Here is a 25,890-nt window from a genome sequence, read left to right as displayed (position 1 = left end):
GCCAAGTGTTTGACCTCACTTATCTAAGCAGAGAAAGCTGCCCAAAGTGCCTAAGTTTTTACAGGAGAGTCAACTCCTACTGGGACAGGTAGGTTCGGAGTATTTTAGTTTCAGTAAAGTGACCAGCAATTGTGGATGTATTCAACAAGAACTGCTAGCTCAGTATCGCTGTAGTGAGTGTATTAATAAAAACCAAGCATGTCCGTTCCCAGTACTGGCAGAGATCCAATCTGGGTGCCTGCTGCTGTCCAGCAGGAATTCAGCGAGCCTATCCCAGCTGAGAACCGATTTGTCCTGGCAAGGATTCTTGTGCTGGCCTCTTTGGTGCCATTTTTGATGTGATAGGTAGTCCCTGTCATGAGATATGTGTATATATATGTAAGCAGAGTCAGGATGAGCTCTACCCTCACATCTGGTGGTGAATTGTGGCGAGTTGTGGAAAAGAACTTCAAGGGCTGATCTTGTTTGCATGGGCACACCTACCCTGCCTAGCATGAGCCCATAGCAGCCCAAATGGTCACTTTGGCTGCTGTGGGATCCCCACTTTCTCTGTTATTGGGGTAGGAAGAATAAAGTGTTGTTACCCTGATTATGTGAATCAAGGACAGTGGAACTGTTTTATGACAGAGGGACTCGCCATAAACTAAATAGCACTCACTAGACAAGGGACATGGGTTCCAAAACCCAGTGAATGGAGAGGCTGGGGACAGGCATTTGTACCTGATGGTATAGGCCCCTTTTGAGGGCCTGAAACACCAATTGCACCTCCTTCTCTCTCCACTGTGCAATATCAGAGCTAAGTTTGATTCCATTGGGAGTCTAGTTATAGGCTTCTGAGCTGAATTCACTTTGGGGCAATGGTGCACCAGCAGTGAGGCTCCCCTACTATAAGCTGAAATCACTGAGTGCTGTGAGGGGGCCTGAAGATATATTGCTGAGCGGCTGGTGGAGCAGAGCCGTTTGCGGGACGGCTAGTGGAGTGGCTGGTGGAGTGGAGCAGTTTTCAGGATGGCTGGAGCGGCTCATGGGACGGCTGGTGGAGTGGAGTGGCTGGCGGAGCAGAGCAGTTCGCGGAAGAGCCGGAGCGGCTCACGGGATGGCTGGTGGAGTGGCTCACGGTGAAGGCTGCAGCAGAACCCCACGGAGAGGCAGGGCAGTCGGCCTCGGACCACATAAGGTGCCCCTTACCCCAGACCCTCCCCCCATTTCCACCCAGGCTGGGGGGGGGGGGGGAACTCTGCAGATAAACTTTTGAACTCTGGGGCTGCACTGACCAGGGACAGAGACTTTTGGGGTGTTGGACTTTTGGGACTTTGGGTGATTTTTTGGGTTGCTGGACTTAAGACCCTGAGGGGAAAAGGACACTGCCAAACTTACTTTGGTGGGTCTTTTGCTCATGGTTTGTGTTATGAATCCTGTTTGTGGTCTTTTCCCCAACATAATGCCACATTGTTTCCCTCGTTTATTAAAAGGATTTTGCTACACTCAGACTCCATGCTTGCGAGAGGGGAAGTATTGCCTCTTAGAGGCGCCCGGGGGGTGGTATGTAATTGTCCCAGGTCACTGGGTGGGGGCTCAAGCCGGTTTTGCATTATGTTATAGAAACGGAACCCCTCGATACTGAACCCATCCCTTGTTGCTGCCAACTCAGATGGGCAGAAGCCCTTTGACCCTCCACCTGCAGGGCAGAAGCCCCTAGTCCCACCATCCCGCCGCAGGGCAGAAGCCCTGAGCTCCCCACAGCCCAGTCTGGTAGGAGGAGAATAGGGGGTTGGGTGCATTGGGAGGCTCACAAGCCACAGTTTGGCCACACCTGCCATGTTCTGTCAGCCAGCTGCTAGAAGATGTCATGCACACTGTCAAGGCTGCTTCCCCACTTTGAACTTTAGGGTACAAATGTGGGGGCCTGCATGAAAACTTCTAAGCTTAACTACCAGCTTAGATCTGGTCCGCTGCCACCACTCCCAAAGCTAATTCCCTTCCCTGGGTAGCCTTGAGAGACTCTTCACCAATTCCCTGGTGAATACAGATCCAAACCCCTTGGATCTTAAAACAAGGAGAAATTAACCATCCCCACTCCTTTCTCCCACCAACTCCTGGTGGATCAAGATCCAACCCCCTTTGGATCTAAAAACAAGGAAAAATCAATCAGGTTCTTAAAAAGAAGGCTTTTAATTAAAGAAAAAGGTAAAAATCATCTCTGTAAAATCAGGATGGAAAATAACTTTACAGGGTAATCAAACTTAAAGAGCTCAGAGGACCCCCCTCTAGCCTTAGGTTCAAAGTACAGCAAACAGAGATAAACACTCTAGCAAAAGGTACATTTACAAGTTGAGAAAACAAAGTAAAACTAACACGCCTTGCCTGGCTGTTTACTTACAAGTTTGAAATATGAGAGACTTGTTCAGAAAGATTTGGAGAACCTGGATTGATGTCTGGTCCCTCTCAGTCCTAAGAGCGAACAACCCCCAAAACAAAGAGCACAAACAAAAGCCTTCCCCCCCCCAAGATTTGAAAGTATCTTGTCCCCTTATTGGTCCTTTGGGTCAGGTGTCAGCCAGGTTACCTGAGCTTCTTAACCCTTTACAGGTAAAAGGATTTTAACTTCTGGCCAGGAGGGATTTTATAGTACTATACACAGGAGAGCTGTTACCCTTCCCTTTATAGTTATGACACACACGTTTATGAAGCCAGTGTAGTCCACTCTTACACTTTTTATTTCTGTCTCAGTTACTTCAGATTTGACATGGAAAAGGTGATTTGTAATTGCCTGTTAAAGCAATGAGATAATACTGACCTTTTTTTATATGGATTCACGTTGTTCTTCAACATCTACAGTAGGCATCTGGCTATTTAACCATACACACTTTCCCCATGTCTTATTTATGCTGCTAACTGATCTGCCATGCTGATCCTGTGGTGAAAGCTAAGTAACTACTCAATCTGTTCACCTCTACTTCCTTCATGTCAAGTATGCGCAGGAGTAGCTTGATTAGAAACTGTTTCAAATTTGTCCTCAGGAAGTTGCTGGTTTCTCAGGGAAGGGCTTTATGTTCAGATGTAAATAAATATTTCCTGTACTAAGAAATAGGAATTCAGAGTATATACTTGGGACTGTGGTGTTCTTTTCTTCTGCTTGCTGCTGACATGACGTGCTTCTGTGTTATACTTACTACCAGGCAGGACTGTAGCTGCTTCAGTAAATGATGGACCTCCAGCTAAAAGTAAGCTGTGAAGGGGTTGTTAAAAAACCAAGCAGTCTGATTTTTTGAAAACCATGTTGCATTTCATTCTCCATTTGACTGTAACCTTGGTTATTTCCTTTACTATAACCATCATGCTGGATTACATCATACCACTTGTGTTGTGGGGGCAGTATGGTGAATGAGAGAAACATCCAAGCAACTGAATAGCCTTACCCTCACAGGACCATGAGGGCTACCAGCAGAATCATTGGCTGTTAACCCTGTGTGCCCAGCAACATGCAGGGTGGGGGAGAGGGGTTGGAGAATGAACCTACCCTCCACTCACACATGGAAGGGCAGAAAGAGAAAAGGTGTTACAGCCTCCCTTCACTTAATTCTCTGCATTTAGGTGGGCAGTAACACATAACTGAATAGGGAAAGATAGTCAAACATAATATTCATAAAAGATAATAGAGACAATTTCCCAGTTTGTCACACTCACCAGTGTGTACTTCTGGTTTCTTCTGGATCCAGACAAACAAAAGTTCTCTTCTGAGGTAAGATTACCCAGTCTCTTTATTTTATAACAGAAGAATAGATGGAAGAAAGAAACATTTGAAGAATGTTCATTGTAGTTGGGTTTACTTCTAACTTGGTAATAGATTTAATGTAGGAGTTGTTTAATGAAATTAGTACGGCGTTAGTATTAATCATTACATCACCTTTTCTCTTGAGCTTTCTCGTTCTTAGCAGCTGGTGATTCTATCAAAGCACAATCTCTCAGGATTATTTTATAGTTTTTAAAATAATTTTGATTTAGCACCAAACATTGGTGCAGAGAATTTCCATGGATTAAAACGCTAGCTTAGTTGTTACAGTAGACTCAATGGACTTCTTTAGAAATCCAGAATAACTTTGTTGTCTGTTCAAAGTTTCAGATGCTTAGAATCATGCAGTAAGTGGCGTCTGGCATTTTAAAGGAACACAGAGGATTAAATAGCTCAATTTTGCTAGGAGATTTAAAAAAAAAATCTAGGAAAAATAAGCTGGGAAAATGGCGCTGTTCTGAGGCCATGTCTTCTCTAGCCATTCTAGCTGAAACTGGCAATACACTATCCTTTTTACGTGTATGCCTTCTAACTGTAATTTTTATATGGTTTCTGAAAAATATAAAAGGCATCTATTGTGATAAAACTACAGTATTTTATTACAGTTTTAGTGTGCTCTTCTTTCCTGAATTATCCCCAGTATAAGATGTGAAACTTTAGTGGTAGATGATGCATTTTTGACAAGCCATGAAATCAGGGCAATTTATTTTCTGGGTCAAATAACCATTTTAAATAACCTCACTTTCTTTAGGACTGTTTATTAAAGGGTTATTTTCATGTGCTCAGACTTATTTAGTAATCCATTCAATTGTTCACAAATTTCTACCTGAAGGGTCACTATAGTAAATTTTTTTTTTTACCATTAAACTGCTGGGATTTGCAAAGGGGCTTAAGCGACTTATGTGCCCATACTCCTTTGAAAAATCAGTGGGAGTTGGGTGCCTATCTGCCTTAAACCCTTGAAAAATCTCAGGCAGAGATGGATGCAAGCTGGAATCCGAAAACCAAACAATCCCAAAATTTTGGATGGCGACGATGAAATCTCTCCCTGATCCTGGATCCAAATTGTACATCTTGAGCCATTTTGTTAATAGTCATTAGTGCCTATGATAAGAGTCTAGACTGGAGTCAACGTTTTACTGGGGATGTCCTGCTCATGAGTTTTGGCTTCCAAATTTGGGGATTCTAGGGCAGTCTGTCCATACTCTACAGTAACTCCTCACTTAACATTGTAGTTATGTTCCTGAAAAATGTGACTTTAAGCGAAATGATGTTAAGCGAATCCAATTTCCCCATAAGAATTAATGTAAATAGGCGGGGTTAGGTTCCAGGGAATTTTTTTTTTTGCCAGACAAAAGGCATTATATACATTTTAAACAATTTTAAACAAGCAATTTAGTACAGGTATTAAACAGTCTGGCAGCCCCCTATCAGCTCACCTACGGCCCCCCCAGTGCCTCCTGCCTGTTGGCAGACCCCGCGGATCAGCGCCTTCCCCCTGCCTCCTGCCCGTGGCAATCAGCTGTCTTGCAACGTTCAGGAGGCTGGGGGGAGGAGCGAGGATGCGGCGCACAGTCTCACCCCTCCCTCCCCTGCCTCCTGCCTGCTGCAATCAGCTGGTTGGCGTTGTTCAGGAAGGAGGGGAGAGGCTGAGCACCACATCCTCGCTCTTCCCCCCAGCATCCTGAACGCCACAAGACAGCTGATTGCAGCGGGCAGGAGGTGGGGGAGCAGGGGAAAGGTGCTGATCCGCAGGGTCTGCTGGCAGGCGGGAGGCGCTGGGGGGGAGGGGGACGTAGGGGGGCTGCCAGCCGTGGACAAAGCAGGCAGCCAAATGACATTATAGGGGAGCATTGCACAACTTTAAACGAACATGTTCTGTAATGGAGCCAGGACATAACATCGAAACAACGTTAAGCGAGAGGACGTTAAGTGAGGAGTTACTGTACATTAAAAACACACATACACAAAAACTCTACACGGACATCCAGACCAGAGTCTTTATTGTTGGCCACTTTTAATGCCTAAATGCTTTTTTAACATGTTTATCAAAGGCATAAAATCTTTGACAGTTCAGCTTTCATTATATTTCTTCCTAAACATCACAGCTTCCAGCAGAGGCTGAAGCATAGGATCTAGGCCATGAGACGAGGACTCTGAAAACAGAATATTAAATACAGCCCTGAAGTTCCCAAGCACTGTACAGTTTCCCCATCCCCACCATGCTTCCCTTTTTCACAGTGCTTCCCATTGCCTTCTCCTATTTTTTGTCTTTGTTTTGCTGGCTTGAATGAGAGGGTATTAGAAACAGGGAGTGAAGCACTCTTTTCTTACATACAATCTTTCTGTTAAAGCCTGAATTTAAAGACTTGACACAGGCCCAAAAGTCAGCTGAGAAATCAGATTCTATTCTTCTTGCAAAGCTCCAAACATATAATGAATTGCTAACGGCTTTAATGCTGCCGGCTGTGGTGTGGTTTTTTGATAGGTCCATGAGATAGCAGAGCTGTCTTTAAGAATAAAAAGAATGCACAATATGAAAAGCTTTCCTGGTGAAACATCTGATTAAGTGTTAAGCCCTGACAGTGTTTCCACTCTTGAAAATACTAGGCATGCTTCTTTTTTTTCAGTACAACTGAAGTGACAAAGGAAATACAGTACTGATTTGGCACTCTTGAGTGACTATAGTTTCTTCACTCTAGTACCAAAATGATTCAAGGGCGCTCAGGTGCTATGGTAATGGGGACCACATAAATATCTAGACAAATAAATAAAGGCCATGCTCGCAAACTTTTTATTATTCTCTAGACTATTCTAGCAGATTGACTTGATGAATGGTTAATTGGTATTTGTTCCATTAGGCTGATCTAGGGGACAGAAGCATACACAAATGGTAGGGCAATGCAACTGAATTACAGACACTGTGTTTCCTCCTCCAGGCATAGCATTTGAAACTATTTCATTTCATGAAGGTACTTGCACTATTTTGAGGTCGCTGCTTTTGCGGAGTTCGCTACTGAGCAGGCCATTCAGACACTGGGCTGCAAATGTCTGTTGTTTAATTTTGACATTTTATATATATTTATGTAAAATCTGCCATATTGGATTAGGCTCAGTGGGCTATCTAATACAATATCCTATCTCTGACCGAGGGCAATAGCAGCTACTTCAAAAGAAGTTACATGATATAATTATGAAATAACCTGCCCATAGGGAAAGTTTCTTCCTAAAACCCTTATTTAGAGGTTGGCTTATGCCATGAAGCATAATCGTTTATATTCTTCATTCAAAATGTTTACTATCCTGTCTTATGTAACTCTAGTAGCTCTAACAATGAGGAGTCCTTGTGGCACCTTAGAGACTAATAAATTTATTTAGGCATAAGCTTTTGTGAGCTAAAACCCACTTCATCAGATGCATGGAGTGGAAAATACAGTAAGCAGAATATATATTATAGCACATGAAAAGATGGGAGTTGCCTTATCAAGTGGGGGGTCAGTGCTAACGAGCCAATTCAGTTAAGATGGAAGTGGCCTATTCTCAACAGTTGACAAGAAGGGGTGAATACCAAGGGAGGGAAAATTACTTTTGTAGTGCTAACAAGGCCAATGCAATCAACGTGGCCCATTTCCAACAATTGACAAGAAGGTGTGAGTATCAGCAGAGGGGAAATTACTTTTTGTAGTGACCCATCCACTCCCAGTCTTCGGGCCTAATTTGATGGTGTCCAGTTTGCAAATTAATTCCAGTTCTGCAGTTTCTCATTTGAGTCTGTTTTTGAAGTTTTTTTGTTGAAGAATTGCCACTTTTAAGACTGTTATTGAGTGTCCAGGGAGATTGAAGTTTTCTCCTACTGGTTTTTGAATGTTACAATTCTTGATGTCTGATTTGTGTCCATTTATTCCTTTGCATAGAGACTGTCCAGTTTGGCCAATGTACATGGCAGAGGGGCATTGCTGGCACATGATGGCATACATCACATTGGTAGATGTGCAGGTGAATGAGCCCCTGATGGTGTGGCTCATGTGGTTAGGTCCTATGATGGTGTCCCTTGAATAGATATGTGGACAGAGTTGGCAACGGGGTTTGTTGCAGGGATTGGTTCCTAGGTTAGTGTTTTTGTTGTGTGGTGTGTAGTTGCTGGTGAGTATTTGCTTCAGGTTGGGGGAGCTGTCTGTAAGTGAGGACTGGCCTGTCTCCCAAGATTTGTGAGAGTGAGGGATCGTCCTTCAGGATAGGTTGTAGATCCTTTATGATGCACTGGGGAGGTTTTAGTTGGGGGCTGTAAGTGACGGTTAGTGGTGTTGTGTTACTTTCTCTGTTGGGCCTGTCCTAGATTCATAGATTCATAGATTCTAGGACTGGAAGGGACCTCGAGAGGTCATCGAGTCCAGTCCCCTGCCCGCATGGCAGGACCAAATACTCTCTAGACCATCCCTGATAGACATTTATCTAACCTACTCTTAAATATCTCCAGAGATGGAGATTCCACAACCTCCCTAGGCAATCTATTCCAGTGTTTAACCACCCTGACAGTTAGGAACTTTTTCCTAATGTCCAACCTAGACCTCCCTTGCTGCAGTTTAAACCCATTGCTTCTTGTTCACCTTAGCCTCTAAGGATAGAACAAGTTTTCTCCCTCCTCCTTATGACACCCTTTTAAATACCTGAAAACTGCTATCATGTCCCCTCTCAGTCTTCTCTTTTCCAAACTAAACAAACCCAATTCTTTCAGCCTTCCTTCATAGATCATGTTCTCAAGACCTTTCATCATTCTTGTTGCTCTTCTCTGGACCCTTTCCAATTTCTCCACATCTTTTTTGAAATGCGGTGCCCAGAACTGGACACAATACTCCAGCTGAGGCCTAACCAGAGCAGAGTAGAGCGGAAGAATGACTTCTCGTGTCTTGCTCACAACACACTTGTTAATACATCCCAGAATCATGTTTGCTTTTTTTGCAACAGCATCACACTGTTGACTCATATTTAGCTTGTGGTCCACTATAACCCCTAGATCCCTTTCTGCCGTACTCCTTCCTAGACAGTCTCTTCCCATTCTGTATGTGTGAAACTGATTTTTTCTTCCTAAGTGGAGCACTTTGCATTTGTCTTTGTTAAACTTCATCCTGTTTACCTCAGACCATTTCTCCAATTTGTCCAGATCATTTTGAATTATGACCCTGTCCTCCAAAGCAGTTGCAATCCCTCCCAGTTTGGTATCATCCGCAAACTTAATAAGCGTACTTTCTATGCCAACATCTAAGTCGTTGATGAAGATATTGAACAGAGCCGGTCCCAAAACAGACCCCTGCGGTACCCCACTCGTTATGCCTTTCCAGCAGGATTGGGAACCATTAATAACACCTCTCTGAGTACGGTTATCCAGCCAGTTATGCACCCACCTTATAGTAGCCCCATCTAAATTGTATTTGCCTAATTTATCGATAAGAATATCCTGCGAGACCGTATCAAATGCCTTACTAAAGTCTAGGTATACCACATCCACAGCTTCACCCTTATCCACAAGGCTCGTTATCCTATCAAAGAAAGCTATCAGATTGGTTTGACATGATTTGTTCTTTACAAATCCATGCTGGCTGTTCCCTATCACCTTACCACCTTCCAAGTGTTTGCAGATGATTTCCTTAATTACTTGCTCCATTATCTTCCCTGGCACAGAAGTTAAACTAACTGGTCTGTAGTTTCCTGGGTTGTTTTTATTTCCCTTTTTATAGATGGGCACTATATATACCTGTAGTAGGTGACTTCTGGGTACCCTTCTCTGTTGGCTAATTGAGCATTGTGTATTTCCTTTTATCAGTTTTAGATTTATTGCATGTCCCTTCCACTGAATGGCTTCTTGTTCTTGTATAAAAGTCTAAATAAGAAGCTCCCACATTACCTTGTTTACACTATTCATTTCAAATACATACCTCTGTCATGTCCCCCCCTTTTCCATTTCCTCACTAAACTCAACAGTCCCATTGTTTTAAGTCTTCTCATATGCAAATCTTTCTATGCCTCTGCTCATTCATATTACCCTTTTCTGAAGTTCTGTTTTTGCTATGTCTTTTGAAAGAGAATGACTAGAACTAAACACAGTATTCTAAGGGTGTGGCAGCAATTATATCATGACGTTACAATATTTTCTCTCTATGTACATCTTAAAATTCTTTTTCCTTCCCTCCAAGTAGCTGCTCATTGAACAAATAATTTCATTCGGCTATCAACCATGACCCCTCAGGTCCACCCAAGTTTTTTTCCCAAGTGGTTATAGTTAATTCAGAACCTAGCAATATGTATTAGTAGTTAAAAGTATTCCTGCCAATAAGAATTAACTTGAATTTATCAAGAACAAATTTCAACTAACTTACTTACTTTTAGGTGTCTCTGAAGTTCCTCACTGTCTTCTCTGACCTTGAATAACCTACATAAATTTGTGATATCAGCAAATCTTGCCACCTCTTTGTTCACTCTCTTTTCCAGATCTATTAATAAATATATTAAACATGTTAGTCTGTCACAGTGTCTTATCTTCTTTACCCAAATAGTTTCCCCCCACATCTTCTGTGGGACAAGTCTGATGCAAAGAAATCATTTAGCTTAACTGCAATTTTCTTATGCTCCTTAATTGCTCCCATACCTTGCTGGTAGTTCAGCAGACCTACCACTTTTCTCACAGGTTTCCTGCTTTTGATATCCTTGGAGCATTTCTTGTTTACTTGTGTATTTGAGTATTTGTTCTTCAAGAGCACGATCTAATGCCCTTTGAAGTTAATAGAAAGCTCCCAGTCACTTCACTGGCCATTGGATAAGACCACAAATTTCATTGTAGTAATTTCTATCTAATATTCTACCTGATATAATTGATTTTCCTTTTATTGGTCTCTTTAGGGTTGTATTTGCATTTTCTGAAGTATGTCTTTTTGACTCAGGTAACCTCTTCAATCATTCTGTGAATTTTTTCTTACATTACTACTTTCACTTTCAGTGGTATGAATGCTTTCCGTTACTCTGTTATGTTTATTTAAGTAGCCTCCACAGTGAGTCCAAAGATTTTAGTTTCCTCATTTTTTTTAAATAAGCATTTTTAAAACTTAGTGTCACAGTGCTGGGTTTTGGTATGTGAAGCCCCCTCTGCCTGTCTTTCTGAAAGAGTTGAGACTTTGTAAAAGGTTATACTTTTTTTAATAAGATGTGTGAGTACATCATAACAAAATTCAATTTTTAGAGATTATGAAAGCTGAGTACTGGGTGTAAATCAGTTTTAGGAAGTCCAAATAGGAGCTGGCAATATACCAGTCGGGAACTAGGGGCACCAGTGTGAGCACTGAACGTATTTATACAGTTTGTGACAACTTGGGAAATATCTATTTTATTTTTTTATTAATATAATGCATGACTGTGTTTGTTTATGGTGGGTTACTATGTACTTATGTTCTCTCAGGCTTCTGGGGGGGAAACTCACGCCAAAACCATGCTGAACCTGTGTTGTTAACATGGTTGGGAACCACAGACTGCAGCCCAGAGATCCAGTCAAGAGTGTTTGGACTGTGTGGTTTCACACAGAGTGAGTGAGTTGTAAGAAGCCTAAGGGGTGCACTTGAGAGGAACTAAAAGGGTCTGAGGTGCAGTTCACCATGTAGCCGTTATGCTGCTGATGGCAAATCCCATTCTGACATGTGCAATAGTTTTGTTGTGATCCTGCTTCCATGTACAACTTTCCTCAATAAAACAGTTTTTTTATGGAAGACTTCAACATTCTCATCTATAAATGTTGTTTGTAACATTAATTTTAGTTTCATGTGCCACGACCTCTATAGGCGCTCTCTGGTGTTTTGTTGCCCATCATAAAGTACGTAACTCCTCTCAAGGTTAGAGTAACAACATTATGTTGATGCACAGACAGATGGGATCATATCCAACTCAACTACTTCAGATCAAATGTTAAGCTTAAATTTCCAATTGCTTCAAACCTGTTGCTTATATTACTAAACCATCACTTCTGATGCTCTTGTAAAGAGTTCAGGAAATCTTGCTTGCCAAGGGCAAGAAGCAGATGGAGTAACTTACAAGGAAGGTGACTGGTCAAGAATAGCAATGGACCTAAGAGACGTGTGAATTTATTTCTATAGAGGGAGTATAGTGAGCAAGCTGAAATGTAGAATTACAGTCGACCAAAAAAAGGCAGGTGTCTTCTGACTAGATCCCACAAGGGCAGAGGAGAGGTGTGTGAAAATAAAATTAATGGAACTTTTTCAAACTATTTCTTTGGCCTTGCAGAGTTAACTGAATTAATTTGTGTTTGAACAATTGTTTTCTTAAGCCCTCCCCCTTTCCCCCTTTTTAAATTTCTGAGCATGAATTGATTTAAAATAAAGTTTTAAAGTTTGTGTAAGGGACAGAACAACCAACTGTCCTAATGTCTACAAAAAATGAGCTGGCATAAATAAATGACGTGTATAAGAGGAATACAGTACTGTAGGTATATTTAACTAGAATTACATTCTCCCAATCTCTGTTTATTTTCCCTCTACACTGTTCTCAGCTCCATTTTCCATGCCACTTTTCCATCGGATATTCCCCCATGGCCCCAATTGCTACTTCTATTCATAGTCCCTCTGTGGCCACACACACTTGTTTTCCTCGTCTTCAGCTGATCAGCCAGCCTCCAACAAGTTCTGGGTTGAGATGACTTAGCCCTCCAGTTAGATTACATAGAAATTCCACCCCTTCTAGGGTACCTAAAGTCCATAACAGACACAGAAAAACTCTTTTGCTCCTCCTGGGCTCAGTCTTAAACAGACTCCCAGGTTCTGCTTGTTTGTGTACCAAGAAAACAAACAATTCTCCCCACTGGGGCTCATGCAAGAAGCCTAAATTGGTCACTGTCAACCAAACAAGGCGATCATCCCAGGCCAAGCCTACCTTCCCTCAAGGGGGCTGTAGGCCACAGTCTTGCTCAGATCCTCACCCACCCAGTAGCCTTTTCTTCCACAGTGAGAGAGATGAACATCTGCTCTCCCCTTTTAGCTTCTCCCTTGAAGCCTGACACCTTCTTTATCTGTCACAGGGCAGGGCTGAATGGACTCCAGCAGTCGGTTACTCTTTCCTGTCTCGTGAGGTTTGTACACTCCATCACACCCTCCTAAGCAGCACATGAACACAGAACGTTCAAGTTCTTATTTGAGAGGCTCTGCATATTCCCATTTATGGGTGTTGCACCACCTAGTGGTGCCTAGTGGTAGAACTTTCTCCAAGCAGTATACATTAGAGTGCTCCTGCATCCCCTCCATATAGCGTCTAGGAAAATTATAAGGGCGAGGCTATATAAGGGGGTACACAGCCCTCTACCACCTCAGTGCCTTCCCGCCATGTGCCAAAGAAAGTGAATTCCTCCGGTCCATTCGTATCTGGATTTTGTCCCTCCATTCTTAGTGTTCTATTAATTGTTTAGTACAATTTATAGTTTAGTGGTAAGTATAGATAATTGTTAGGTAATAGCTCAGTTCTGGAGAAGCAGAGATTCTAGAGATGCACTTTGTGCCTGGCTGTCTTTCCAGTGTCAGATGACCACACTATGTTCTTTAAGCACTTGGGAGAGGGCCACTCTCCTTCTGAGTGTTCCATCTGCCAGATTTTCATGCCCAGAGCTTTCAGGGAGAGGCAGAACATGTTGCAGATGCTTCTCCTTAATGAGGCCCTTGAAGCTAACCCCTCTGGATCCAGGCACTCCTCTAAGGCCTGGTCTACACTAGGCGTTTATGTCGAATTTAGCGCCGTTACATCGAATTAACCCTGCACCCGTCCACACCACGAGGCTATTTAGTTCGACATAGAGGTCTCTTAAATTCGACTTCTGTACTCCTCCCCAACGAGGGGAGTAGCGCTAAATTCGACATGGCCATATCGAATTAGGCTTGGTGTGGATGGAAATCGACGCTAATAGCTCCGGGAGCTATCCCACAGTGCACCACTGTGTTGACACTCTGGACAGCAGTCCGAGCTCGGATGCTCTGACCAGCCACACAGGAAAAGCCCCGGGAAAATTTGAATTCCTTTTCCTGTCTGGGCAGTTTGAATCTCATTTCCTGTTTGGACATCATGGCGAGCTCAGCAGCACTGGCAACGATGCAGAGCTCTCCAGCAGAGATGGCCGTGCAATCCCAGAATAGAAAGAGGGCCCCAGCATGGACTGATCGGGAAGTCTTGGATCTCATCGCTGTGTGGGGCGATGAGTCCGTGCTTTCCGAGCTGCGCTCCAAAAGACGGAATGCAAAGATCTACGAGAAGATCTCTAAAGCCATGGCAGAGAGAGGATACAGCTGGGATGCAACGCAGTGCCGCGTGAAAATCAAGGAGCTGAGACAAGGCTACCAGAAGACCAAAGAGGCAAACGGACGATCCGGATCCCAGCCCCACACATCCCGTTTCTACGAGGCACTGCATTCCATCCTAGGTGCGGCCGCCACCACTACCCCACCACTGACCGTGGACTCTGAGGATGGGATATTGTCGACGGCCGGTTCCTCGGACATGTTAGCGGACGGGGAAGATGAGGAAGGAGATGAGGAGGACGAGGCAGTCGACAGCGCTTACCAAGCTGATTTCCCCGACAGCCAGGATCTCTTCATCACCCTTACAGAGATCCCCTACCAACCGTCCCCAGCATTTAACCCGGACACAGATTCAGGGGAATGATCAAGCAGTAAGTGTTTTAAACATTTAAACATTTATTTTTAACAGAACTGGAATATTAACAATAAGAACAATGTGTTTTTCATGATTTGTTTGCTTAACTATTCAGTCCCAACTATTTAAAAAAAATCTAACAGTGTCCGGTTGTGCATGATTCTGCTGCCCAAGCCGCTCCACTCTTTAGTCCCTGCCACTGCAGCTATATTAAAATGCGGTCTATATGTCCGGGGATAGAGCTGAAATCCTCCAGGGACATCTCGAGGAAGCTCTCCTGGAGGTAATTGGAAAGCCTGTTCATCAGGTTCCTGGGGAGAGCGGCCTTATTGGGTCCTCCGAAGTAGGAGACGTTTCCGCGCCAGGAGATCCTCAAGTACTCCGGGATCATAGCCTTGCACAGCATGGCGGCATACGGCCCTGGTCTTTGCAGGCTTTCCCGAAGCATCCTTTCTTTATCGCTGTCGGAGATGCTCATTATTGTGATGTCACTCATGATGACCTGCTTTGAATTAGGTAGGGGACTGTTAGTATTGGGACTGCTTGCCCGTTCCTTTACAGAACTGTAACCGCCGGTTTACAGCCACGCGGTGGAGGCGTGAGAGGGGCAGCATACAGGGATCTTTCCCTGGGACAGCCGCGAGAGGGTGGGACAGGGGCAGAGTTCATGCTTGCCGGATTGCTGGCAGCAGAGACTGGCATTGCTTTCAATGTGAAAGGAGGCCAGTGCTACTATTAAAGTTTTAAGCAGCCACAAGTCTATGGCTTACCATGTCTGCCTGCTACAGAAATTCCGGTGTCCTGCCCCGCTTCCCAGATCGGCAGTGCAAGACCCCAGGCACTGAAGGCGAGGTCCGAAAATTCGACCTTGTCCTGAGTGCGCATGTGATAGGTGCAGTGCATGGTCTTGTTCACAGAGAAAGACTATGTTCTTTGTTCAAAACTACATTTATCTTTCGGAGGAATTCACTACCTTTTTCTCTTTCCCACAGCCACATCTGCGACTGTCTCCCAACCCAGCCTGGCATCACACTCCCAGAGGCTAGCGCAGATTAGGCGGAGGAAGAAGAAGACGCGAGAGGACATGTTCTCAGAACTAATGGGCTGCTCCCGAGCCCAGGCAGCACAGCAGAACCAGTGGAGGGAGAATTTGTCCCAAATGCACCGGACACACATGGAACGTGAGGAGAGGTGGCGGCAGGAAGACCAGCAGGTGACTCAAACGCTGCTTGGACTTATGAGGGAGCAAACGGACACGCTCCGGCGCCTTGTTGATGTTCTGCAGGAACGGAGGCAGGAGGACAGAGCCCCGCTGCAGTCTATCAGTAACCGCCCTCCCCCGCCACCTAGTCCCATACCTCCCTCGCCCAAAGTCCAAAGAAGGAGGGGCGGCAGAGTCCGTGAAAACTCTCACTCCACCCCTGCAGACTGCTCAAGCACCAGAAGGCTGTCATTCCCCAAAATTTGAAAAGTCCTTTCCTTCCTGCCTCACCCAAGCCCCCGTCTAAGTTTCACCCCCCAGTTTCATGTGTGGTTGTTAATAAAAAATATGTTTCTGTTCATTACTGTTTCCATCATGTTCTTTTGGAGGAGAGTCTGTCTGAAGGGGGGGAAGGGGCTTGGTAATTGGACAGGACAGTCACCTTTAGCAGGGTACAGAGGCGGGGGCAGGTCCAGCAGCAGGGCACATACACAGTGCAGTGACTAGTTACCCTGGTCAGTCTGGGATGTGGTTTTCATGTTCTGTGTGTGTGTGGGGGTGCTCTGTGACTGTGTGGCGGGGGAGGGCAGATCTTATGCAGCGGTCCTTTTCCTGGATCACAGAGCCACGCAGCAGAGGATCTGTAACCCTCCTCCCCCTGCCATACAGTCACATAGCCCCCACCTAAACGCAGTCCCACTCAGGAGGGCTCCGTTGAAACAACCAGTCCACCACTGCGAATCCTGTCATTCCTGGAGTTTAGAAGCATCATTTGCATCAGTACACTACACCCGCTCCCCACCACAGTCTGCGTCCCAGGTTTAAAACATTCCCGCGAAAACAGTAATAAAGACAACGGTGTTCATTAACAAAATAAAACTGATTTTATTTTTTTGGAAGGGGGTGAAGAGGGTATGTAGCTGGATAGGATAGACAACATTAACCGGGTAAAGAAACGGGGGCAGGTTCAGCTTCTCTTTAAACAAACTTAAAAGTCACTGGTTACCCTGCTCAGTCAGGAACCTGGCTTTCAAAGCCTCCCGGATGCACAGCGCGTCCCGCTGGGATCTTCTAATCGCCCGGCTGTCTGGCTGGGCGTAATTGGAAGCCAGGCTATTTGCCTCAACCTCCCACCCCGCCATAAAGGTCTCCCCCTTGCTCTCACAGAGATTGTGGAGCACACAGCAAGCTGCTATAACAATGGGGATATTGGTTTCGCTGAGATCACAGCGAGTCAGTAAGCTTCTCCATCTCCCCTTGAGACGGCCAAAAGCACACTCCACCACCATTCTGCACTTGCTCAGCCGGTAGTTGAACAGTTCTTTTTCAGTGTCCAGGGCGCCAGTATAGGGCTTCATGAGCCAGGGCATTAGCGGGTAGGCTGGGTCCCCGAGGATCACTGTAGGCATCTCCACTTCCCCAAGAGTTATTTTGTGGTCCGGGAAGTAAATACCTTCCTGCAGCTGTCTAAACAGACCAGAGTTCCTGAAGACGCGAGCGTCATGAACCTTGCCCGGCCATCCGACGTTGATGTTGGTAAAACGTCCCCTGTGGTCCACCAGTGCTTGCAGCACCATTGAAAAGTAGCCCTTTCGGTTGATGTACTGGCTGGCCTGGTGGTCCGGTCCCAGGATAGGGATGTGAGTTCCATCTATAGCCCCACCGCAGTTTGGGAATCCCATCGCGGCGAAGCCATCTATGATGACCTCCACGTTTCCCAGGGTCACTACCTTTGAGAGCAGTACCTTAACGATTGTGTTGGCTACTTGCATCACAACAACCCCCACGGTAGATTTGCCCACGCCAAAGTGGTTCGCGACTGACCGGTAGCTGTCTGGTGTTGCAAGCTTCCAGAGGGCTATGGCCACTCGCTTCTGGACAGTCAGGGCTGCTCGCATCCGGGTGTCCTTGCGCTTCAGGGCAGGGGACAGCAACTCACAAGGAAAGTCCCCTTCCGCATGCGAAAGTTTCGCAGCCACTGGGATTCATCCCAGACCTGCAGCACTATGCGGTCCCACCAGTCCGTGCTTGTTTCCCGTGCCCAGAATCGCCGTTCCACAACATCCACATGACCCATTGTCACCGTGATGTCCTCGACGCTGGGTCCCGTGCTTTCTGACAGGCCTGTGCTACTCTCAGACTTCAGGCCCTCACCGCGGTGCCGTAGCCTCCTCGCCTGGTTTATCTGCATCTGCCTCTGGGAAAGGTGGATGATAACCTGCGAGGCGTTGAGAACGGCCACAACTGCAGCGATGGTCGCAGCGGGCTCCATGCTCGCAGTGCTGTGGCGTCCGCGCTGTCACTGACCAGAAAAGTGCGCGAACTGATTTCCCGCCGGCGCTTTCAGGGAGGGAGGGAGGGCGGTAGTGACGGACGGATGACGACAATTACCCAAAAGCACCCTAGACACATTTTTTTTACCCAGAAGACATTGGCGGCTCGACCCCGAATTCCAATGGGCAGCGGGGACTGCGGGAACTGTGGGATAGCTGCCCACAGTGCACCGCTTCCAATGTCGACGCTTTCCCCGTTAGTGTGGACTCACAAAGTCGAATTACTGTCCTTAGTGTGGATACACACGTTCGACTTTGCAATATCGATTCCACATATTCGATTTAAGTGAAATCGAACTACCCTCGTATTGTAGACATACCCTAAGAGTCCAGTTTTGGCTCCTGTGATGACTTCTAACAAGTCAAAGCAGTTTAAAGATTCTAGGAAATTTCAACCTTTGTTGGGTCTGGCTCCAAGTCCTGCTGTTCAAAAAATCAGGTCTTTGAAGGTACCATTGATGGAGAAGGGCAGATCACCTATAACGGTACCAAGAGCCATGTTGTTGGTTCTGGCTGTGTTGTTCCCAAGAAGGAGGCTAGGGAAAAGATAGCAGCTCTTAGTAGTGCTGGATCCCACACGTCAGATTAATTGGATCCATCCAATTCTGACAGGCACTCTGTGGTTCTTAAACCAAGGGCAGTTCCAGTTTCAGCTAGAAGAACCAAGAAGAAGGATTTGAATATTTCATTGGATCCTGTGCTATCCAGGTCTTCAGCTCTGTCCTCGATCTCTGCTCCAATTCCAGGTCCATCTTCGGATCCAAAGAGGACTTTTACTTTGGTGGCTGATGGGTACTGTTCAGCTTCTGAGCATTTCTTGGATCCAAGTGAGAAACAGAGGGTCTCAAAAGAAAGGCAGGCTTTACTGGTTCCAAGATCTGCGTTGTCTTCACTTGAAATAAAAGGGGATGAGCAGAGGAGATTATTTGCCTGTCTCCTGATCTGTGTATATTGTCTCCTCCAAAGACTCCTTTAGGGTCTCCACAAAGAGCTTTCTCTCTGTTTCTGTCCTCCCTCCAGATCCATTGCTGTTTCTGGAAAAAGATTGATTCTCTAGGGATAAAGGTGTTCACTTCTTTCTCTCTTTTAATATTAGGGTGGCAAATTACCAAGCAGTTATGCCCTGCTATCAATTCCGCCTGTGGAAAAAGCTGGCACTGTTTGTGCAGAATTTGGTGGATGACAGAAGGAAACTGGCAAATGTGATTCTAATGGAGGGTCAAAATGTGGCAAAGCACTCTCTCTCAGGGCTCCATTTAATGCCTCGGACTCTTCTGCTAGAGTGTCGGCTTCTGCAGTTATCTGAGGAGACATACTTGGTTTCGCACCTCTTCTCTGGCTCTGCATACTAGAATTAAAGTGGAAAATCTCCCTTTTAAATGGGATGGTCTTTTCAATGATTAGACAGACGTTTTGCTGGAAAAGATAAAGGAGACAAGATCAAAAGCTCGCTCTTTGGCCTTGATTTCTTCTATTCCTTTCTGTTAACAGAGACAGTACTATCCACAGTCTTCCTTGGCTTATTTCTTGTCAGGTCAAAAATGTGAACAAGAGCACCAGCCGGTTTACATCTTTCCAGAGCCAACACATGAAGAGGTCTTTTAAATTGAGGCCTTAATCTAAGCAATCTGCTCCCTCTGTTATCTTTGAACATCAGGTCTCAGATTTGATGTGAGGATTGAGAATCAAGAACCAATGAGTACAGTGGGAACCCTTCCCTTCCTCTGTTTGGAGACAGGCTAGCCCATTTTATCAGCAAATGGAAGCTTATTACATCAGACAAATGAGTTATAGAGATGGGCCATGCCCCCTTTTAATTCCCACATCCTTCCCTTTTCAAGAAACCTGAAAGTAGAATAATCTTGTGAGAAGAAGTGCAGAAATTTCTTCTGACAGGGGCTTTCAAGGAATTATCCAAACAACCCAGGGTCAGGAGTTTTATTCAATATACTTTCTGATGCAGAAAAAGGAAAGGGATTTTTGCCCACTTCAGGTGACAAATCCGAGGAACTGTCCCAGACTGAGGTATCAATAGAGGAAGTTTTGGAACAAATTGATAAATTAAACAGTAATAAATCACCAGGATCAGGTGATATTCACCCAAGAGTTCTGAAGGAACTCAAATATGAAATTGCAGAACTATTAACTGTGGTATTTAACCTATCACTTAAATCCGCCTCCGTACCAGATGACTGGGAGGGTACCTAATGTAACAAAAATTTTTAAAAAAGGCTCCAGAGTCAATCCTGGCAATAACAGGCTGGCAAGGCTAACTTCAGTACCAGAAAAATTGTTTGAAACTGTAATAAAGACATAGATAAATAAGATATGTTGGGGAGGAGTCAACATGGCTTTTGTGAGGGGAAATCATACCTTACCAATCTATTAGAATTCTTTTGTGTCAACAAGCAAGTGAACTAGGGTGATCCAATCAATATAGCGTACTTGGACTTTCAGAAAGCTTTCGGCCAGGTCCCACACCAAAGGCTCTTAAGCAAACTAAGCAGTCATGGGATAAGAGGGAAGGTCTTCTCATGGATCAGTAACTTGTTAAAATATAGGAAACAAAGGGTAGGAATAAATGATCAGTTTTCACAGTAGAAATAGGTAAATAGCAGGGTCCCCAAGGATGTTTACTGGGACTTGTGCTGTTCAACATATTCATAATTGATTTAGAAAAGGGAGTAAATAGTGAATTCACAAAATTTGTAGGAAAATACAAAATTACTCAGGATAGTGAAGCCCAAAGCTGACTGCGAAGAGTTACAAAGTGATCTCACTACCAGATAGGCTATGGGTGGATTTTACAGTTGGATTCTCCCCACATCTGGATTGAGCATTTACTAAAATAAAAAGGACTAAAAAGACTCTTTATTATTATCCTGATCTCCTGCCTGTGAAGATGAGCCATACAAGTGGACTCCTCATATCAGCTGAGTTTGCAGCTCAGAGCACATGGCAGGAGGGGGATAAAAACCCCATATAAAAGGAACTAGGTTTCTCTATGCTGCTTGGACTCTGCTAAGGGGGCAAGGTGTTTCTAGGCATAAGCAAGAGATCCCCAGCTGCTTTGCCTGGGTTAGCCCTAAAGGTGAAATAGAGCTTTTGAAACCTAAGACTATAACTTATTCGTGTGTGTGTTTGCTTTAACTTTGTAAATAACGTAAATTTCCTCTTCCTATTTAATAAATCTTTGTACAGTTTACTATAGGATTGGCTACAAGTGTTGTCTTTGGTATGAGACCTGAAGCACAATAGAGTAGGTGTAAGTGACTGGTCCTTTGGGATTAGGAGTATTGCTGTGATTCTTGGTGTAAGGGACCAGATGCTCACCTGGGTATCAAGACAGACCAGAGTACACAAGGGGATTGTCTGTGACTGTGTAAAGGCTGTTAAAGTGCCTGATGAGTTGGTTGGTGAAATCTAAGTTTAGAATTTATAATCAGTTAGGGGTTTGTGCCTTGGTTTTTAACAGTCTGCCCTGAGCTTGGTACTCATGGTCTTGCATCACCATTGGGAGCATTACAGCAGAGTATTTTTGTTTACCCATATTTGGATGATCAGCTGTTGAAGGCTGCTGTTTACGCGGATCTATTAAGCCACATTGCTTTTACAGAACACTTTTTTTTTCCAGATGTGGGACTACTTCTGAATATCAAAAAGTGAAATCTCTGTCCAACTCAGAATTTTATTCACACGTTCCATATCGGACTCAGCAGCAGGGAAAGCTTTCTACCAGAGGACAGATTTTCAAAAGTAGTGAAATAAGTTTTAAACATTCAAATATGTCAAACTCAGGAAATAGTCTTCTCTGGGTCTCATGGCAGCTACTACTTACATGACTCCACTTGCATCTCTCAGAATCAGGCCAATATAGAATTGGATGTCTCAGGTCTACAGACCACATCTGGACAATCTCTAAATGTTAGTCAACATACCTTGAAACATTCTGAATTCATTGAGGTGGTGGCCAGTTACAGCAAATATTCTCAGAGGTATCCAGTTTGATCTACCTTCACCATTGGTGAGGGTAACTTAATATGTCAAACAGTGGTTGGGGGGTGCATCTTAGTCATCTTGCAGTTTGAAGTTACTGCGCTTCTCAGGAGATAGGCTTATACATCAACATGTTGGAGTTGAGAGCCATTCATCTGGCTCTCCGATTGTCCCTCCCTCATTTACATGGGAGGGTTGTGGGAGTGCAGGAGCACCCTCTGGCTTGAAGTGGTTTCCATCATATACAGGATTTACAGTTTGGTTCAGTGGCTTTCAGCACACCCACTGTACACCTCCCTACAGCACTGGAGGGTTGTGCAAGTAGTAATGGACAACACATTCTATATGTACTATATCAGAAAACGGGGTGGTGCTCACTCCACTCAGCTATATGCAGAGGCAATCAGATTATGGGACTTGTGCATTCTCTACAAGGTTCAACAAAAAGTGTCTCCTCTTCTGCTTTAGAGTAGGAAGAAATAGTCAATCCATATTGGATGGGAAAGGGACTTTCTGTATGCATTTCCCCCCTTTCCGTTGCTACAGAAGATGGTACGGAAGGTACACCTCTACCCCGATATAACGCGACCCGATATAACACGAATTCGGATATAACGTGGTAAAGCAGTGCTCTGGGGGGGTGGGGCTGCGCATTCCGGTGGATCAAAGCAAGTTCGATAAAACGCGGTTTCACCTATAACATGGTAAGATTTTTTGGCTCCAGAGGACAGCGTTATATCGAGGTAGAGGTGTATGTCAGGACAGGGCAGTAATAATTCTGATTGCCCCAGCTTCACTGCATCAGTGGTTTATGCATCTGCTTCAACTGTCTGGTGGGATTTTCATACGTCTTCCTCTGTCTCCAGATCTTCTATTCCAGTAGTAGTGCAGGATTCTTCATCCAGATCCACAGTCCTTTCACCTGATGGCTTGGGCAATTGGACTCTGACTCTGTTTATTCTTGAACAGTCATGTTTCTCATCAGTACCGAATGTACTGCTTAAGTCTAGAAAGCTGTCTATCAGAAAGTGTTCTTATTTGCAATGGTCCAGATTTGTGGCTTGGTTGAAGGGAAAATCTGATTCTCTTATCTCAGCTTTTATACCTTGTTTTTTAGAATATTTAATGCACTTAAAACTGAGGGGTTGTTTAACTCATCTTTGAAAGTTCATGTGGCAGCTAGCTCATTTTACCTTTTTTTTTAGTTGAGAGTAGATTACTGCTCGTGCACAATATGGGTAAGAGTTTATGAAGGGGTTATCTAATATGTATCCCCCTTTGAGATATCCTGACCCTTTTGGGGATCTTAATTTGGTTTTATCTACACCCATGAAACCACCTTTCAAGCCCTTGATTGAGTGTTCTTTGTATTATTTATCTTTTAAGATGACGTTCATTATGGCCATAACATCAGCCAGAAGGGTTAGTGAATTAAATGCCTTGATGGCTGATCTACTATTTATGTCTTTTCATAAAAATAAGGTCGTTCTTAGATCTGATCCCAGATTTTTGCCAAATTGGTTTCTGAATTTCACATCAACCAGAGAATTAATTTGCCAGTGTTTTTTTCCCCAAAGCTGCATACTAATAAGGATGAGTCTGTTTTACATAGTTTGGATGCAAGCTCTTACAGATTTTAAATAGTACTAAAAGTTTTCAAAAATCATCTAAATTATTCATGTCTTATGATACTGTAACAGGGCTGCTGCTTACTGAGCAGTTCCCCATGGCCAGCGTTTCCTTTGCAATGGCCTCCCTCTATTCTCCCAATCAGGGCCACTTTCAGTCTCTCCCCAGGCTTTCTTATAAGTCCTATTGTCCTCCACTTGGGACTGGGTTAGTGCCCACAAGTAGTTCCAAACAGTCCCACCAATAAAGTCCATCACTGCAATCCAAAGGTTCTTACTTATCTCTGGCTCTTCTACCATCCACACAGAGCTCTTCCCCCTGCCATAAACTGCTCTTCACAGGGTTGCTTCTCATAGCTGTCTCCCTGGAATTTAGCCTTCTGGCTCTGGCTTCCTTCTCTTGACAGGGTCTCCCCTTTTCTAAAGGAGAAGGTAGTCTATATACTGCCCTCCTCCAGAGAGCTCCTTATGATTGGCTGGAAGCGAGGGGAGCCCTACCCAGGGGTGAAAGTAAATTAAAGCTCTTACCGGTATGCCGGAGTCCTGAGAAGGGAGGCGGGGCCTCCACTGGAAGGGGGCAGGGCCTCAACCAGAAGAGGCAGGGCCTTTAAATCCCCGGGCCCTTTCAATTGAGATTGAAAGGGCTCGGGGCTTCAGCTGCGGTAGCGGTGGCTGGGAGCCCCAGGCCCTTTAAATCACCGCCGGAGCCCCATGGTAGTGGTAGCTGTGGTGGCGGCCGGGAGCCCCAGGGCTCCTGGCCACCGGGCTCTGATGGTGATTTAAAGGGCCAGGGGCTCCACTGTGGTAGTGGCGGCCGGGATACCTGGGCCCTTTAAATCACTGCCAGAGTCCCGGGCTGCCGCCGCTACCCCAGGGCTCCGGCAGCGGGAATCTGACGGTGATTTAAAGGGCCCAGGGCTCCAGCTGCTGCTGGGAGCCCCGGGCCCTTTAAATCACTGGCCTGGGGAAGCTGCTGCCTGCCGGTAGGGTCGGCTGTGTACAGGCTCTTACCAGTACGCCGTACTGGACCAGACCAGCTTACTTTCACCTCTGGCCCTACCCCACTCTACATTACAGGGCTCCTGATCCCAGATTCTTAAAGGAACATTGTCCTGGGTTTTTCTCCACATCCAGCTCCTAATTCCCCAGAACCGCTTCCTCTCTTCTTCAACCACACCGTTTCCTGGGCCTTTGTTCATTTCAGCTCTCTCGAACAGGGTCTTTTGCCCCATTCTACTCTTACAATACCTGTAAGTTTAAATATACATAGCCATCTCCAAGAATTCCAGTTACAATTAACCAACCTTAATTTTTGTTGTACTTTGAACTGTCAGAGAGGATTTTAAATTAGGCACAATGAGCTTGCCAAACCTATAATTCTTTTACATCATCAAGGTTGCCAGTGGGTATCTTTATGAGGCTCTCTTATTTGTAACATTACAGGGATAAGACTTTGTGCCTGGCAAAGTCTAGTGAAATAATTTGGGCATTTTTAATTAATTTCCTCCCCCACCACTCAGACCATAGCTACAGTTTAACAACAGGAAAAGTCCTGGAACTGGAGGCAGTGTTGCAAAACACAAACAGATTATAAACTGCAAGAGTAAATCATTATTTTTCAAACAGCTACACTGAAACATCATTTGTGTTCTAGTAATTTTGTTGGCTGTGATGCCTGTAGCAGTGATCTATTGCATTCCATGGTGACAGCTAGAGAGCTGGATATGACATTCTCTGATGGATGGTTTTGTACTTGTGGCAATGATAAATATTTCCTTTAGATCATAGCATTTTATAACTTTGATGTGTGTCCTACCTTTTTTTAATTTTGTTTTGTATTTACTTTCTTAAAATTGCCAAGTGGCAGAAAATATGCATTTAATTCAATCTGATTTTTAAAATTCCTCATTCTTAACTGAGGATCCATAGACATCTAAGAATGGACCACCCTGCTCCAGGGAAAACTCTAGGGAAGACTGCTTTCTCCAAAGAATAGTTTAGAATGTTAACTTTCCCATGTGTATGTTGGTGATGGGGTAAGGAGTGGTCTTAAGCACTTTTCAGTCCTGCTGTTTCATTTCCCATGCATCTTTCTATAGAGGGTACTTTCAGCAGTCACCCCCACTATCTGTTATGGCTGTTGTCCTGTGAGTATTGGCTGAAGATGGGTGCTAAATTTGCCATCTAGTGGTAAGATTTTTAATATTTCACTAGAAAGTTCTATTCATGGTGTGATGTTTTTTTCAA

The sequence above is a fragment of the Emys orbicularis genome, chromosome 7 (assembly GCF_028017835.1).
Source record: "Emys orbicularis isolate rEmyOrb1 chromosome 7, rEmyOrb1.hap1, whole genome shotgun sequence".
In the NCBI taxonomy this organism is placed as follows: Eukaryota; Metazoa; Chordata; order Testudines; family Emydidae; genus Emys; species Emys orbicularis.
This window is presented reverse-complemented; position numbering follows the sequence as displayed.